The following is a 17,809-nucleotide window of genomic DNA, read 5'->3' as shown; positions in this document are numbered from 1 at the left end:
ATACCTGGCAAGAGCTGGTCTCCAGAACCAAAGAGGAAACCGGAGGCCAGATGTCTGCCCACCCTCCTCCGCATGCACCTCCCCCCTGGAGTATGGAGGGAGGAGGGAAGCCTGAGGACCACTAAGAGTCCACCTGAACCTACTTCTGGCCACCTGAGCTGATACCCAGGTAGGTCCTGGAGTCCAGGGGAAAAAGAGGGGGTAAGCTCTGGGGCCTGCCAAGCCTCCCAGCACTCCCCAAGCTAGGGAGAAAGGCTTCGGCATGGAGTTTCCCAAAACCCTATGCCTGGCAACATTTGCATAAGCTCAGTTTTTTTGATCTGTTAGTTCAGTGTGAAAATTTCTAATTTCAGTTGACAAATCTTCTTGATGCTTAATTTTGCTCCAGTCAAGTCTATTAATGCTTTTTTTTTTGAGCTCCCTGAACATTTTCTATAATTCTACTCTAAACTTCTTATTTGAGAAGGATACCTATCTGTTTCCTACTTTTTAGATTATTAGAGGAGCCATCTTAATTTCTGTAAATATGGGGGTATACTGCAAAATTACTCCATTGGCAAGGCTGTAGATTGCTTCTTAAAATGTGCAGAAATGGAATTCAGGGGTTACAAGATAAGTGCAGCCACGGCAGAGAGCATGGCCATCGTGCTTTATAAGTCTCTGGGTACCCAATCACATGGCAGGGATTGGCCCCACATGCATTGGATGGGGACATCTTACTGGGCTTGGGTCCTGGAGAGATTATAGTCCTTGGAGCGTCTAGGCAGGCTCAGCAGAAAAGAGGCAGAGAGCATGGCCGCTGTGCTTTATAAGTCTCTGGGTACCCAATCACATGGCAGGAATTGGCCCCACATGCGTTGGGTGGGGACATCTTACCAGGCATGGGTCCTGGAGAGATTATAGTACTTGGAGTGTCTAGGCAGGCTCAGCAGAAATGAGCTTATCTAGATCTTCTGACCTGTCTATATGTTTTGTGTTTTCTTTGAAATTTAAATTTCTCTGCAAAATTTAAGTTCTGCAACAATCTAGCTATGTGAATAATCTTACCTCCTGGTTTATGAAAGTTTGGGGACAAAAAATCAAACTATTACATGAATTTGTGTCATTTATCACACATTTAAATTATCTTACCATGCTTTTATGTTTTTTGTTTTTGTTTTTTTGTTTTTGTTTTTGGTTTTGGTTTTTGGGTCACACCCGGCAACGCTCAGGGATTACTCCTGGCTCTATGAGTAGAATTTGCCCCTGGCAGGCTCAGGGGACCATATTGGATGCCAGGATTTGAACCACCATCCTTCTGCATGCAAGGCAAACACCTTACCGCTGTGCTATTTCTCCGGACCCTGCTTTTATGTTATTTTAATACTACTCTTAGTTGATAATACAGCCTTCTAATTTATCAAAAAATCCTATACTTCAGTCAACAGTTAACTAGATTATTATTTTGGGGGGGGGGGTGTCACATCCGGCAGCGCTCAGGGGTCACTTCTGGCTCTACACTCAGAAATAGCTCCTGTCAGGCTTGGGAAACCATATGGGATGCCGGGATTTGAACCTCCATCCTTCTGCATGCAAAGCAAATGCCCTACCTCCATGCTATTTCTTCGACTCCAACAGTTTTTTTGGGAGGCAGTTATTAGTTATTAGATTATTCTTAATATTTTCTTATATTATTTTATTCTTTAGATGTGTATTTGTATGGAACATGTTGATCGAAAGTAATGCAAAAATTAATTCTAGTTAGTTTAAGCAAAAGGATCTTTAATGAAGTAAATATTTGAAAAACTCAAGAGCAGAGGTTATAAGACATGGGGTTCAAATCTATTGCCAGAATCTGGTGATAGTAATATCTTGACTAACTTCTTTATTTTCTTATGTTGACTTTACTATGAAGTTGAGGTATTTGCTAATTATTTTAAATCACTCAAAGATAATCTTTAATCTTGTAATCTGTAAGAATCTTATAGGGTTTATGTTGAATAATTTAAATATATGGTTTAGTTGATGAATCAATGAAATTTAAACAAATATTTTCATTCAATTGTCCTGCAAAAATCCTATTTCTTACTAGAAAAACTACCCAATCCATCTAATCCAGAGACTTAACAGCAAACATATCCTTGGCTTTACCAGGGTAGTCTATCACTCTCAGTATTTAGCATCGACACCCGGATTCTTCTGAGATAATCTTTTTGGTCCTAGTAGTAAAAGAAATCCAGGAGTGGGAGGAAGAAGAGACTGACAAGAAGTAACAGGGGCAGCAGAGGCCTCAAAACATTGGCAGTGTAGAGGTTTGGTATATCTGTGTTTCTAAAACACTGAACCAAGAAAACTGAGTGCATGAGATGTAAATTACAGGAATAAAATTTTAAAATATGTCTCTTAAGGAGGCAGTAAGGAAAATGAGAACACTAGTGGAGAAAAGCTGACACTGGGAGCTGACACTGGAAATGGGTTTGTTGTTTCAACATTATTATGCTTGAAACTCAACTATAACTCACATTGTAAATCATGGTGTCTTATTAAACTATTTAAAAAAGGGTAAGTAAAGTAATTAAGTCCAAGGTATTTACCAGATAAAGTTTATTTGATTATAGTTATTAATACAAATCACACTGAAAGATATACCTCTGTATACCAAACAAGATCTTTTGGTTTAAGATAACAAATATTTAATGTTTATAGTATAATAAAAAAGTTTTAAGAGATTCTGAGTTCTACATATTTTAAAAAAAATAGGTTGAAGCCTTTGTTTTGAATGTTTTTCATTTTAGATCTTTTGATTGTGATTATATATAGCCAGATTGCTTAATATGATAGTTTTTCATTTAATTAGAGTAAATTGCATAATTTAAAATGTACCTTTTTAATTTCTTATGTACAAATAAAGGAAAAGTAAAATTCTTTGTTGAGGGGCTGTGTACTACACACATCTAGCAATCCTGAAGGGTTATTTCTGGCTCTGCCTTCAGAATTACTCCTGCTGGTGTTGGGGACTTATCAAAATAAATTTTATATGTAGTTGATCATTAGTTTTATAATTCATTTTTCCCCAATTCTTATGACTACAAAACTGCTCATACTTACTTTTTTCCTTCAAGATTTTGTTTTGTTTTTGGGTCACACCCTGCAGTGTTCAGGCTGGCTCTACACTCAGAAATCGCTCCTGGCAGGCTCGGGGGACCATATGAGATGCTAGAATTCAAACCACCTTCCTTCTGCATGCAAGGCAAAATCCCTACCTCCATGTTATCTCTCCAGCTTCTGACTGCTCATACTTACATCACCAAAACTATAACTGGAAAAAGTTCTGTGACTCAGATCAAATCTTGGGTTTGAGTATTGTCCTTATTACATTATAAAATCCTGAACAGTTTTACTGTGGGGTGGTTTAATATTTTTAGCAATAAAACTCAATGATACAGCTTCATTTTATATTTGACTTGTTATGTAATAACAACCAAAATAAGATAACCATGTGGCATGCATTTAATAATGCCTATGCTCAGTGCAAGTTTTTGAATCTGGCTTATAAGATGCAATTTTTATTTTACTTTATTCTCCAAATGTTTCAGTCTAACTAAACACATTAATTGGGTAGTTAACATCCTACTGTTCCTAACATTCAAGTAGAAATTTTGGAAACAATCATTTTTGTTCTATAAGACAATCTGTTCCATATTAATAAGATTTTTTAATGGTAACAATTCAACTAATCTCACAGTTTGCAAAGAAAACCGTTACTTCATTTTGATCTTACTTCTAAGTCCAAATGAGAAATATAGATTTGAATTAAAATTCATTTTCAACTGAAAACATGAGTTCTAAGCTGCAAACACCAAACTTTGTAATATGCATGTCAGGACGACAGTTAGAGGCTGGGGTGAGGTGGGGGTGACGACTGGGGATGGTAATGTATATGAGAAAATTGGTGAAGAGAGTTAACACTGATGGTGAGATTGATGTTGAAATATTATATGACTGAAAATCAGCTAAATTCATAGTTTTTAACTAAGTAAAAGTTTAAAAGTATCAGTTTTAAATCACAATACAATGGACATGCTATTTTCTAGTGTGAGTGCTTCAAGATTGTTCTGATATTTGACATTATTTAGGTAACAAGACAAAAGAAAGATATATATTGGAGTCCCGTAGTTATTTTCCTTTGTCAAATTTTAATCTTGAAAGATGCTTTCTTTTTTTTTAAAGCTTCAATTGTTTGCAGTCCTGATGTAATTATTTGTAATACAAACCTTATGGAGTTGAGTTTTATTTTATTGTTTTAAATTTAACTTTATTTTGTTTTTAGGCCATACCCAGTAGTACTCAGGATTTACTCCTGGCTCTGCATTTAGGGATCACCATTGGAGTTGAGTTTTATAATAACAAAAAATGGATCTTTTTGTTTATGCTAATAATTTCAACCCTTATCCTGTCATTCTTAGTACCTGCGAGTTAAGATATTTGTGAGTCTATTTCCCTTTAGATTCATTTTCATTCTTTTCTTTTCTCTTCTATTACCTAAGTCTGGTTTAGTCAGTGCAAAAAATATTGCTATTGTGGTTCCAGCATTGTCTTGATTTGCATCAGTTGACATTCCAGCATGTCTCCTCTGACTTGACAACCCAGACAGCTGGCAGCTGCTGCCATTGTACTTGCACCCAAACCCCGTTTTTGTTCTAAATCTTAAAGATCGTATTCTTTTCTACATTACCCTTTATTTAAGTACTAGCACATTTTTATAAATATATACTTAGTATTTGTACCAAGTAGAACACTAGACACTTAAATTCTAATAGATTTAGACAGTATTCTTAAAGCTTTTTTTTTTTTTTTTTGACCTAGAACAATTTAATGAGACTTTACCACTTTCTGACTTTGGTCTTTAGAAGATTTGTTCATATCAGCTCTCATGACAAATGCTTTCCTCCTGATGCTTGAAAACACAAACTTGTTTGGTTTACTGCATCCTTTCCAGAAAACAAAACTCAAAGAACAATCTTTACCCCCTCAGCATCTACGTTCCCAATGTGAAAAAACAGAATCAGAAATTACCTTCTCTCTATTATGCTCTAGGCTATGGTTTCCCGCTCTTTCCAGATAGTTCCAGCACATCTCAGGTTTCATAATGCTCACTTTAGTACAAAGTAACCTAAAATAAAAATTTGGACCCTGAGATTTTCTGTAAAATCAGCATAACTTTTTTCACTATAAGTTTCCTGAAGGTGTAAAATTGGTACTCTTGTTGATGGAGGGTTTGCAAATAAATTTAGCACATATATAAACGGTATTTTATGTACCTGGGAGCATTTATGAGTCAGCACTATTCTAAATTCTGGGAATATATCAATCATAAGAGAGAAGATTCTTACTGACATAGATATTAAATTCTACTAGGTTTACACAGCATTCTGACAGCTTTTTACCTAGAACAATTAAATGTGATGCAGATGACAAATTCTAAATATTGGTGAGAGAAATGGAAGAAAATAGTTCACAGCTAAAGAAAGATTCCAAGGTATAATATTTAAGGGGTTAGACAGTAGGACTGATAAAATGAGGAGAACAGGGAAAACTACTAACTATAATTTGCTGCTCAGATGAGGAGAAAGAGTTGCATTATGAGGCAGCAATGGACAAGACCACCTCACAGTTCATAGGTTTTTCAAGCTAGAGGTAAATGGCTCCCAATATCTCCAGCTTTTCATCATTGCATAGAAGTAACAAAGTAAGCCCACATCGCAGGATGGTTCTAAAGACAGTAAGAAATTGTGCTTGGAACAAAGCTGTTCCAGGTTAATATGATTTGCTTCAGAGATTTTGTGACCATATAAGTGGAGTTTTGAGGAATAAGTGACTTCATTGTATCTCTCACAATTTCATCAAGGATACTTGCTTTTACATAGACCATCTGTGAGGAAAATAGAGAAAAAAGAGAAAAGCTTCATAATACCTGGTATTCTTTGCTGAATTTATCACAATGAAAGATTATTTTTAATATAAAGACAATTCATAATCTATTTTCAAATGCAGTCTAAGAGTTTTCTCATGTTTTAATTTTTCTATAATTATATAATTTTGTAGCCAGAAATATTATGTTTATTAAATCCAGCAGCTTAGGTGAAAGAAATGGAAGAAAAAGGAAACTTAATGACAATAGGAAAAAGGCAACCTGTTTCTATTTTTCCCTACCACATTACTAACAAGAAAGAATTTACCCCCAAATAAAGGATTCTCCCCAAAAGAAATGAAACAAGATAAGAAATAATCTTTAATATAAGAATAAATGCTCTTTAAAAAAATGCAACTACCGGGATTTTAGGAGTGAATAAAAGAAGCTATCTTCTGTATTTCTGAAAGTTAAGAACTCACTGCACAAATCTCCTAATCAGCATTTTAAAAATTTGCCCTACTTTTTCTCCTTTTCTTAGCTTTTCTAATTTTATTGAGCATTTTATGTGATTTAAATTTCATTTTAAATTAAGAAACAGTACACTTAAAATTGGGGTTATCCTGGGGTTTACATTATACTATTTTAATTTGTGTAAGTCCATTGTTAAATAACAGTTCACTAACTCATGTAATACAGGACACTAAAAAGTGTATTTCTAATTTCTCATGTCAGTAAATAGTGTTATTCATTTCACTTAGCTATGTATTCTAATCACCTGTTTAAATTTAAATTACTTTACACAATTAACTTTTGATCAGTTAAGTATAAGAAAGTGAAATATTTTAGATTAATTTTGGGCACTTTGCTTCTTTTATATATATATATATATATATATACATATACATATATCTCTAAGTTTCTGACAAGTAATTTTTCTTTCTTTTTTGTTTTTTTTTTAATTTTTATTTCTTGACATTTTAGTCTTTATAGATTTTAATCTCACCACCAAAATATCTAAAAAGTGGGTTTTGATACACACATTTTAATTTAAATCATATTGCAAGATATATTACAATATTTCTTGCCTCATTCTTTGTTTCACAATGTGAACCATAAATGTTGACAAGAATTACAAACTGCATTTTTATTTCTGATATTTATTTCAGTTTAGTTTAAATCATTAAATGCTTGATCTTGGGTCTGAGAATTTGTTTTGTTTTTAAACTTCCTTCTTGGTGTTTGATAGAGAAGCGCACAGCTAAGGCATACATTAACTTTGACTGATTATAGCCTAGTAGAATTGTCAAGGTAATGCTCTAAAATCATCAGTTATATTCTCGTGGTCACATTATTTTTCTGGTTTTTGGGCCCCACCCAGTGACACTCGGGGGTAACTCCTGGCTATGCGCTCAAAAATTACTCCTGGCTTGGGGAACCAAATGGGACACTGTGGATTGATCCGAGGTCTGTTCTGGGTCAGCTGCATGCAAGGCAGATGCCCTACAGCTGTTTCACCCTAGTAACTTAATATTTCCATCTTTTTATAAAGAATATGTTTCATTAAGAATACTTATGCTTGAAAATTCGAGGCAAGATTTATGTTTTAGAGAGCAAAAGCCTTAGAAAATTTATATCTAGAAATCAATTTGAGTAATAACAAACATTTTGATCTGTTTTCTTATTCATAAAATCTGTAGGTTTACTTTTTCACTGAGAAGCTAATGTCAAATACAAATATTGTGCCAGGCTCTTGAGAATGCTATATTATAGGCCATGATTAGTAAGAAAGCATTATGCAATAAAACAGGGATGTGTGTAAGTAATATTAAAGGTCCTCTGAAGAATCATTAGATAACTGTCTTTTCATTTCTTAGTCCATCTCTTTACTTATCTATATATTATTAATCATTATGAAAAAAAAGGAAGGAGTCTTAGGTGAGGGCTAGTAACTTTGAAATTTTTAGGGTTCAATGGCTGATTAGAATTTCAGGAAGAGAGGTTTTTGTAGTCCCAATTCTGAAATTTGTAGGTGAGTCATCAGACTGGAAAATTGCCATTGTTTTTCATATTCAGTCAAGGTAGAATTACTCCTTTGAAAATATATCTTTTCTTTTTAGACATTCAACTGATTAAATAAGTCTCACTGGTATTATGTAGGCTAATTTACCTTACTTTAAAATTGACTAATCATATATTAATGACTGATTTCCATGACTACCTTCAGAGCAATGACTAGATTAATGTTTGACCAGACAACTTGATTCTATGATTTAACAAGACGCTATGTATATGCATACCTCCATGCTTGCTAGGGAACTACTACAGTAATTATACAAAAGCACTTTATTAAATTTTAAATACACTAAATTGTTAATTATGATGGGTAAATTGTTATTAGAATGTGAATCAAAGAAAATATACAGTCTTTACTGCTGGATTTCCTAGCACTGACAGTATTTGATGATTTGATCAGGAAGGCAGATAGGGTAACACAGGAATGAAAACTGAAAAAGCATACCTTTTTTTCCTTCAGAAGTGCTCCTGGTATTGTCCATAGCTTTTTCTCAGTCTGCCTTTGGGGATATGAGACACTTTTCACAAAGGAATCCTTATTATTGCCAGGTAAATACATTTCCAACAAGAGAGCACTCTGAATTCCACTATTATACCAACTGATGGAGTTGCTTCCCTCTTAGCAACTGCTTTGGCTGCTTCATTTCCTGGGAAACCCTGGCTGCTATGCAGGTGACAGACCTTCACTTGTTTATTACAGTCACATCCACAATGTAGCTGGTATTTTGCAGAGAATTGTGGGAGTTATCCACTCTCCATTTCTGATGCAGTAGCTGAAGACAATTTCCAAATAAAATAATCCAATGCTGTCTTTTTGAAATAAAAATCTAATGGGGCACCATATGCTACCTGTAATGAGTATTTGTTCCACATGCTCAGTGGGCTCAGTGCCATCTCTTTGAAGCTATATATTTTCAAATGAAAATAAGTACCAGCCACTTAACCCTATAGAAATATATTTTTGGATTTTTGAGTATGTTACTGACTCAATCTCAAACACTTAAGTTAGAAAGCCAATCTATACATTAAAAGGTTATTTTTTACAAAAAGAAGATAGCAATTTAACTTTTAGTGTTTTTCCACCAATAAATTAATCTAGATGACCAGGAGACTATATGCATATTTTAAAACATTTCAAATGGACAAAAAAGCAAACAAAAACCTGCACCTGCAGGTTAAGAAATCAAACACTGGGTAGGCAGGCATTGTTTTATACATGAAATCTCTCTCATTTGAAAATCTTTTCAGGAAATAATTTCATTGAAAATTGGGGGGGGGGGATTTCTCCAACAAGTGCTGCATCCTCAGATTGACTTCTCCTGTTATACTGAGTACTGACAGATAACTTCCCTGGGGTTAATTACTTAGACTGGGTGTTGAATATAATGCTGCTCACAGGACCCCTGGTAAGAGAATTCTCCGTTCTCCTAGGGGCCCAGGCAAGATCTTGTTAGGATGACTAGCTGTTGCAGGGAGACTGAGCTTGAGTTTCTGATGAACTATTCTACTCATACATGAGTACCATCATACTCTGATGATAGTAGCTCTGGAGGCTGGAGAGAGATTTCTGAAAACACTGATGACACCATCTTAAGAATTTGAATGTTATATTGAAGGGAGTTTGACAAAGATCTAAAGAGTCAAATTTAAGGGTATTGAGATAAAAATTAAAGTTTCATTTTATCTCATGTTCAAATTTTATTCTGTGAGAATTTTCACATTCCACTAATGTCTTTAACTAGGGTAGAATTTAACTTTTTTTTTTTGGTAACTTTTAAAAGATTAAGAAGTACTTTGGCTGCTTTGTGCACAAAAGATTTCTGGTTATATGAGAAACTTATGAAAAATATATGAATTTTTTGTTTTGTTTTTGGGTCACACCCTGCAGTGCTCAGGGGTTACTCCTGGCTCTACGCATAGAAATTGTCCCTGGTAGGTTCGGGAGAGCATATGCGATGCTGGGATTCGAACCACTATCCTTCTGTATGCAAGGCAAACGCTCTTCTTCCATGCTATCTCTTCGGCCCCCATTTTTTTTTTATTTTATAGAAACCATTGTGATTGGGGCCGGAACAGTGAGGCAGCCATTAAGGCATCTGCCTTGAGCACGCTAGCCTAGGATGGACTGTGGTTCGATTCCCTGGTGTCCCCGATGGTCCCCCAAGCCAGGAGTGATTACTGAGCACATAGCCAGGAGTAACCCCTGAGCATTACCAGGTGTGCCCCCCCCCAAAAAAAAAGGAAAGAAAAGAAAAGAAAAGAAACCATTGTTATGTACAAAGTCCTTTATATCTGAATTTCAAGTATGGGATTCAATAATGAATCAGGCTGTCCTATCCAACCACTAGTGTTCACCCCCTCCACCAATGTTCCATAAATGCATCCTTACCACCCCTCCTACACCTCTGCCTGTCAGTATAACAGGACCAGTTTATGTTTAGTTTATTAAAGTTTGGGTCTCTTGTTCCAATGTTGTTGCCTTTGGCTTGGATATTTAGTTCTGATCTCTTTTAACACTACCAATATACCTGAGAACCCTTGGCCCCTGGGCCCCATACTTTCATATTTGTGTTTTACCTTTTACTTAGTTTCTTTCCTTCTCCTCACTATACTCTGGGGCCAAGGGTGTTTGAGACAACTTCTATTTAGACCATTGCATTTATTTCTTCATGCAGTTATTCTAAATGCGATATACAAATTTTATTATTCTCTATCTTCTTTCTAGATTACTTCATTTAACATGATATCTTCCAGTTCAATTCATGTAGCTACAAATTTCATGTATCATTTCTTACAGATTTGTAGTATTCTATTGTATGTATGACCACATCTTTATGACCCACTTTATTGTTGGACATCTAGGTTGATTACATATCTTGGCTATTGTACTGAGTGCTCCAATGAATAGCAGTGTGCATACATCCTTCTGAATGAATGGTTTTCTGTCCTAGGGAATAGACACAAAACAGGGATTACTGGGTCATATGGAAACTCAGTTTTGAATTTACTGAGAACCCTTTATACTGTTTTCCCACAGGAATTGGACCAGGCAGCATCCCCACCAATGGTGGATGACAGTTCCTTTCTCACCACATCTCCACCAACAGAGATTGTTCCCAGTATTTTTGATATGTACCATCTTCATTGGTTTAAGATGATATCTTATTGTTGTCTTGATTTGGATTTCCCTATTGATAAGTGATAATGAGCATTTTTTTCCATCTGTCAGTCTTCCTTAGGGAAGGGTCTGTTCATTTCCTCTTGCCATTTTTGGGTGGTTTTTTTTTAGGTTTTGTGGAGTTAACCTTTGTGAGTACTTTGTATATCCTAGATATTAAACCTTTATCTGATGTCTTGAGTGCAAAATTTTCTTTCATTCTGTTAGCTGTCTTCTAATTTTAGTCTATGTTTATTTTGCCATACACAAAGCAACTTTTTATTTTGAAATAATCCCATTTACTCATCTGAATACTATGTTCACAAAATCCATCTAACTCCTTTTCCCCAGAGGAAAAGTGGTCATTAACTCAGCTAAATAGAAGATTTAAGAATGCTAATGCCTATTTAAACTGCAGATGCCTATTTTGTTATTGAAGTCTTGACTTTGTTTAAAAATTGAAGGGTAAATAAACAACAAAACATAATACTGTCTTGCGTGCTGACAGATCTGTTATCTTTGAGACACTAAAATACATGATTTTTATTCCCTTTCCCATCTTCTTAATATAGTACCTTATTCTGACATTGTCAGACTAATCAGACAATTTGATCCTTGTCATAGTGAAAAAATATTATTAATTCTACTCTCTAAGAAATGACAGTTTGATATAAGAATATGATGTTTTGTCTCATGGATTTGAGCTTTGATCATTTTTAAGTCCTACCCTTAATATACACCATCACTCTGTAGATTGTTAGAATTCAGTCTGAAGGGAATACTCTGGTTCTTGGAAGGAAGATTTGTAGCTTATGACTGGGACCTCAGTATTTCAAATGCTTTCCTAGTGATGAAACTATGAGGGTGGTAGTTTTAAGGCCCCATGTATATGTTTGATAATTTTCCAAGACTTTGTTCCTTTCAAGTATATAATTCTTTATAAACATTCAAACAGTTATAGATATAAGTTGTTCATTTTGATTGATGTCCCTTTTTGCTTTATTTTTTCTTCTTTATCTTTAATTTTCAGGCAATGATAAAAGATATTTACTGCATCCTTAATATCTTCATGATATTTAATGATATACCTAGTAAAAACTTCACTGCCTCTTAGAAAAATGTGTAAGTATATATGTATATATATGTATATAATGTATAAGTACTTTAAGAATTTTGCAAAATAAATGTTAGTATGCATAATATATACAATATAATTGTATGTAGAATAAAGTTAGAAAACACAATAAATATTTTCCCCTTGAATTCTATCTATAATGAGTCAAAGTTTACACATAAATCTGTGAATGCTGATTAATAAATTTTCATTTATATTGACTAAGATGAAAGGAAATTAAGGCATATATCAGAATCTTGCCTTTTTTTTTTTTTTTTTGGTTTTTGGGTGCTCAGGGGTTACTCCTGGCTGTCTTCTCAGAAATAGCTCCTGGAAGGCACGGGGGACCATATGGGACACCGGGATTCGAACCAACCACCTTTGGTCCTGGATTGGCTGCTTGCAAGGCAAACGCCACTGTGCTATCTCTCTGGGCCCCAGAATCTTACTAATTTTTTTAATGATAGTGATTTTTTTTTTTTGCTGAATCAGAACATAGTTTCAATTCTGTGAGAAAATTTTCTCTTTTAATTTGTGTTATTTATTGTAAAAAAGTAATAGACATGAAACAATTTTAAGTTTAATCTTCATTATTTCTTAAATCTATGATAGAATTTGGCAATTTTATTTATTTGTTTTTGTTTTTGAGTCATAGCAGTTGATGCTCAGGGGTTACTCCTGGCTATGTACTCAGAAATTGCTTCTGGTTTGGGGGACCATATGGGACGCCAGGGGATTGAACCTGGTTCATCCTAGCGCCTGCAAGACAGACAACTTACCTCTAGCATCATTGCTCCAGCCTCAGAATTTGGCAATTTTGTTTTCAATGATGATGGGCAAAACTATTAGATTTACTGGTCATATGGTCTGTGTAGTTCCTCAATATTGTTCTTAGGGTGGAGTTAATAATCAAACTATGAATCATTGGATATAATCCAATGACATTTTATTTATAAGTCAGGTAATTACCGAGAAAATATTTTCAATTGTTAACAGTTGATCCAATCCTGAAATGCAGCAGTAACTGTGCCAAAGTTCCATCATTGCATAGTTAAAGCTATTATTCTTTATTAATCATTGGAATTTTCTTTTTTTATATTCTTGTTGGGTTTCACCCAGTTGATCCATTAAGGGGTGACAGGGCAGTTTTGAGGTTTCCCACCATTAGTGTGTTGCTATTGATATCTTCTTTCAGATTTGTCAGCAATTGTCTTAAATATTTTGCTGGTCCCTCGTTGGGTGCATATATGTTTAGGAATGTGATTTTTTTCCTGTTGTCCATATCCTTTGATTAGTACAAAATGTTCGTCTTTGTTCCTTATAACTTTTCTGAGACTAAAGTTTGTGTCATCTGATATTAACATGGGCACTTCAGCCCTTTTAAGAGAGCTATTTTCTTGGATGATTTTCCTCTAGCCTTTGATTTTGAGTCTATATTTATTCTGAATATTTAGATGTGTTTCTTGTGAGCAGCAGCATGTTGGATTCAGCTTGTTTTTTATTTATTTATTTATTTATTTTTTGGTTTTTTGGTCACACCTGGTGTAGTTCAGGGTTTACTCCTGGCTCTATGCTCAGACATTGCTCCTGGCAGGCTTGGGGGACCATATGAGATGGTCGGATTAGAACCACTCTCCTTCTGCATGCAAGGCAAACACCCTACCTCCATGCTATCTCTCCGGCTACTGGATTCAGCTTTTTTTTTTTTTTTTTTTTTTGGTTTTTGGGTCACACCTGATGCCCCTCAGAGGTTATTCCTGGCTCTATCCTAAGAAATTGCTCCTGGCAGGTTCAGGGGACCATATGGGCTGCTGGCATTTGAACCACCATCCTTCTGCATGTAAGGCAAACAAAAGCCTTACCTCCATGCTATCTCTCCAGCCCCTTGGATTCAGATTTTTGATCCATTTTGTCACTATGTTTTTCTTAACAGGGGCATTTAGTCCATTGACATTGAGACAGATAATTGTCATGGGATTTAGTGCCATCTTTTTCTAGAAGTTTGGTGTGTCTATTGAACTGTCCTGTCCCAAAGTAGACCTCTCAGTTTTTCTTTCAAGGCTGTTTTTGAGTCTGTAAAGTTTCTGAGCTGCTGTTTATCCATGAAGTAATACTTTCTTCAAACCTGAAAGTGAGTCTGGCTTGATGTAGAATTCTAGGCTAAGCATTCATTTTATTGAGTTTTGTCACTATATATCTCAATACTGTCTTATGGCCTTGATGTTTCTTGTGAATGGTCTGCTGTAAATTTAGTATCTTCCTTTAAATGTGATTTCCCTTTTTGATCTTGCTGCTTTCAGTATTATATCCCTATCTTTGGGATTTGTCATTGTGACTAGGATGTGTCTTGGGGTGTCTACCTCAGGTCTCTTTTAGCTGGTACTCTTCAGGAATGCAGTATTGGGTTGCATGCAGTACTTAGCTCTGCACATTTCTCTGCAATGATGTCTATTTATTCTTTCTGGGGATTTTCTTCCTGGGTCCCTGGGAATCCAATGATTGTTATGTTGTTTCTATTGAGTTTATCAAAGACTTTTTTTTTATCTGTTCACATTCTTTGAGTATTTTTTCAATTGTCTGATCATGTGTGTAAGGCTTTTTTCCAATATCTTCTGTTGTATGAAGTTGTTATGCAGCTCATCTTCCAGCTCACTGATTCTGTCCTTAGCTGCTGTTACTCTGTTGGAGAGGTTTTCCTTTGAGGTTTTCATTTCATCTACTGAGTTTTTCAGACCTGTAAGTTCAGTTTGAAGTTTTCTGATTACTATCTTTGTGGTCTATTCAGCTAGATCTATGCTTTCTTTGAGTTCTATGAGCATCCTCTATATTTCTTCTCTAAACTCCTTATTTGAGAGGCTAACTAGGTGATTGGCTCTTTTCAGGTCATCAGAGCTGCCATCTTAAATCTCTATGCATGGCTTTGACCTGCATTGATTTCCCATTGTTTTGCTTGTAGTGCGTTTTTTTTTTTTTCTACTTGTAATGGTGGAGTTTATAGGCTAGAAGGGGATAGCCTACCTTGCTGGTGAGCCTTGGTGGGATTAAATTCACTGGGGTCTTCCTTAGCAGCTTCACGCAGAAAATCAGAAGCTAAGTACAGAGAAATGAAGAGGCCCTTTATAAGTCCCTAGAAAGAGTTTGAAACCACCCTTGTGGGCAGGGACAGGCCTACCTTGCTGGTGAGCCTTGATGGGATTAAGTTTACTGGGGTCTTCCTCAGCAGCCTCATGCAAGAAATCATAAAGCCATGTATGGAGGAATGCAGAAGCCCTTTATATGATAGTTAAAGCTATTAAAGTGATAATTCTGAATACAGAACTGAAAAAAGATTTTCAATATCAAATTCATTACATATTATTTCTGCCTTACAGATAAAATTTAAAATGGCTTCAATAACACATTGAGATAATTTCAATTATAATTGTGTATGCAAGAGTAAAACTCTATATCAGACTATCATGGAAATATCACATAGTCATGTAGGAGGGGATCTATTTATATACAGAAGCCACGTAAGACTAAGCAAAAGGGATATCAGTTGCATGGTATGCTAGGAGAAAATATCTTAATATAATGTTAAAAATAAGAGGGTAAAAATTATTTTTAAAATTGCCTCATTGGGACAGAACAATAATACAGAAGGTAGAGTATTTAAGCCTTGGCACTGCCTATGGTACCCCAAGCACTTTCAGGAGTGACTGCTTATGCTCAGAGCCAGAAGTAAGTAATATGAGAAGCCAAAGTGATAGTATAGTAGGTAGGAAATTTGCCTTGCCTGTGGTTAACCCAGGTTTGATCCCTGGTGTCCTATATGAAATGGCCCTCCCCTGAGCACTGCCAGAGTGATTCCTAAGAACAGAGACAGAAGTAACCTCTGAGGACATCTGGATGTGGCCCAAAAACAAAACAAAGCTAAACAAATATTATATGAAAGATATGAAATCATGAGCATAAAATTCAACAGTAATGAAGAGAGAAACTTGGGCCAGAGCAGTAGTATAGTGGCTAGGTCATCTATCTTGCACTAGGTTGACCCAGTTTTTATCCCTGGCATCCCTTCCCTGGCATCACATATGGTCTCCCGAGCTTTGAATATTTCTGAAAAGAAGATCCTGAGCTTACTAGATGTGGCCCAAAAACCTAAACCAACCCCTCCCAAAATAGAGAAACTTCATATATTAATCTGTTAATTGTTTAAAGGTTCAAGATTGTTTTCTGAGAGAAATATCTTGACTTTATCGCCTTTGAGTTTATTGAGCTGGTAAATTACTTAATCACTCTTCATTCACTTAATGCTTCTTTATTAAAAATCATACAAGAAATTGTGTATGTGTATGTATACACATTCAAACAACTGTTGGAGTTACTTCTGTGACACACTTGTTCGGGTCTTTAATTTAGTTGTTGTCATTCATAATCAATGGTACTTTAAATATGAAATAAGCAGAATTTCCATGACCTAAATACTTTTTGGTTGAGCTTTGAAGAGAAATCTGGACAGAGAAACAGCTCTCTCTTAAAAATTAATTAGGGAAGAAGAGATATGCAAAAAAGCACATGCCCAAATATGTTATTTATTATTTGTAAATAATTCACTCATCGTTTTATTTGTATTGAGTAATGAGTTCTTAGCAATTAGCAGAAGAAATGTTTTTCATGAGTTTTGTATTTGGAAATTAACATTATACTGCAATAAAGCTTGATTTTTATTGGAATTGTTTGAACACATTTTTTTCTAGAAGCACTCTATGGTATGATTATATTCTTTCCCCAAAGCAATCAATTTGGCAACTTACTGTGGCCTTTAGAAGTTTTCCCCTTTTCTGACATTGAGTTGAAACTTATAAATGAATTTTTCTCTTTTAAAAGCACCTAAATTTTTTAAGCTCAAAATGTCTAAAAATGGATGGTTGAAGTTTAAATCTCGTTTGAATCAAAATAAGAAAAATAATTAAATTGACCCGATTCATAGCTAAGCAGTACAATCATTTTGATGCTATTTTAAAGAAGATGATTTGCTTTGGAATAGAAAAGAGTTCTGATTGAGATGATTTGTTTTTGTTTGAAAATGCTTTATTTCTGACATGGATAAATAAAGACTTATTCCATCTGTTTCAAAGTAGACACAAATTTCCCTGCTTACTGTGGTAAAGATACACTTAAAAAATAAGAATTTCTTAAGAATATCTGACCTATACAACACCAACTTCATAAATGTGCACGTAGTGATATTTGTAGAAAGCATGGATTGACTTATTTCCAATCCCTATATGTTCTAGAAATAGTGCCAAGTTTACATGACATAATGGAGCCAGAATTGGCTAGCAACGAGTCCTTTCTTCAAGCTTGAACTGGTAGTTTCCTCCCTAAGCCACATCTGGCCAGGTGCCTCACTAATTTACTTAAAAATATTTTGGCACCCAGCTGGTGAATTAAATACTTTTGAGATCTCTCAAATCAATAACATCTACTGTCTGTCTTTTAACAGAAAAAAACTTTGCTGAACCCATTATGATATTATCAGTCATTTAGGCCAAAATATTAGGATTAAGAGTAACAAAACAGGTTAACA

Source organism: Suncus etruscus, chromosome 2 (assembly GCF_024139225.1).
Source record: "Suncus etruscus isolate mSunEtr1 chromosome 2, mSunEtr1.pri.cur, whole genome shotgun sequence".
In the NCBI taxonomy this organism is placed as follows: domain Eukaryota; kingdom Metazoa; phylum Chordata; class Mammalia; order Eulipotyphla; family Soricidae; genus Suncus; species Suncus etruscus.
The sequence above is the reverse complement of the archived record's forward strand: the minus strand, read 5'-3'. Positions refer to the sequence as shown.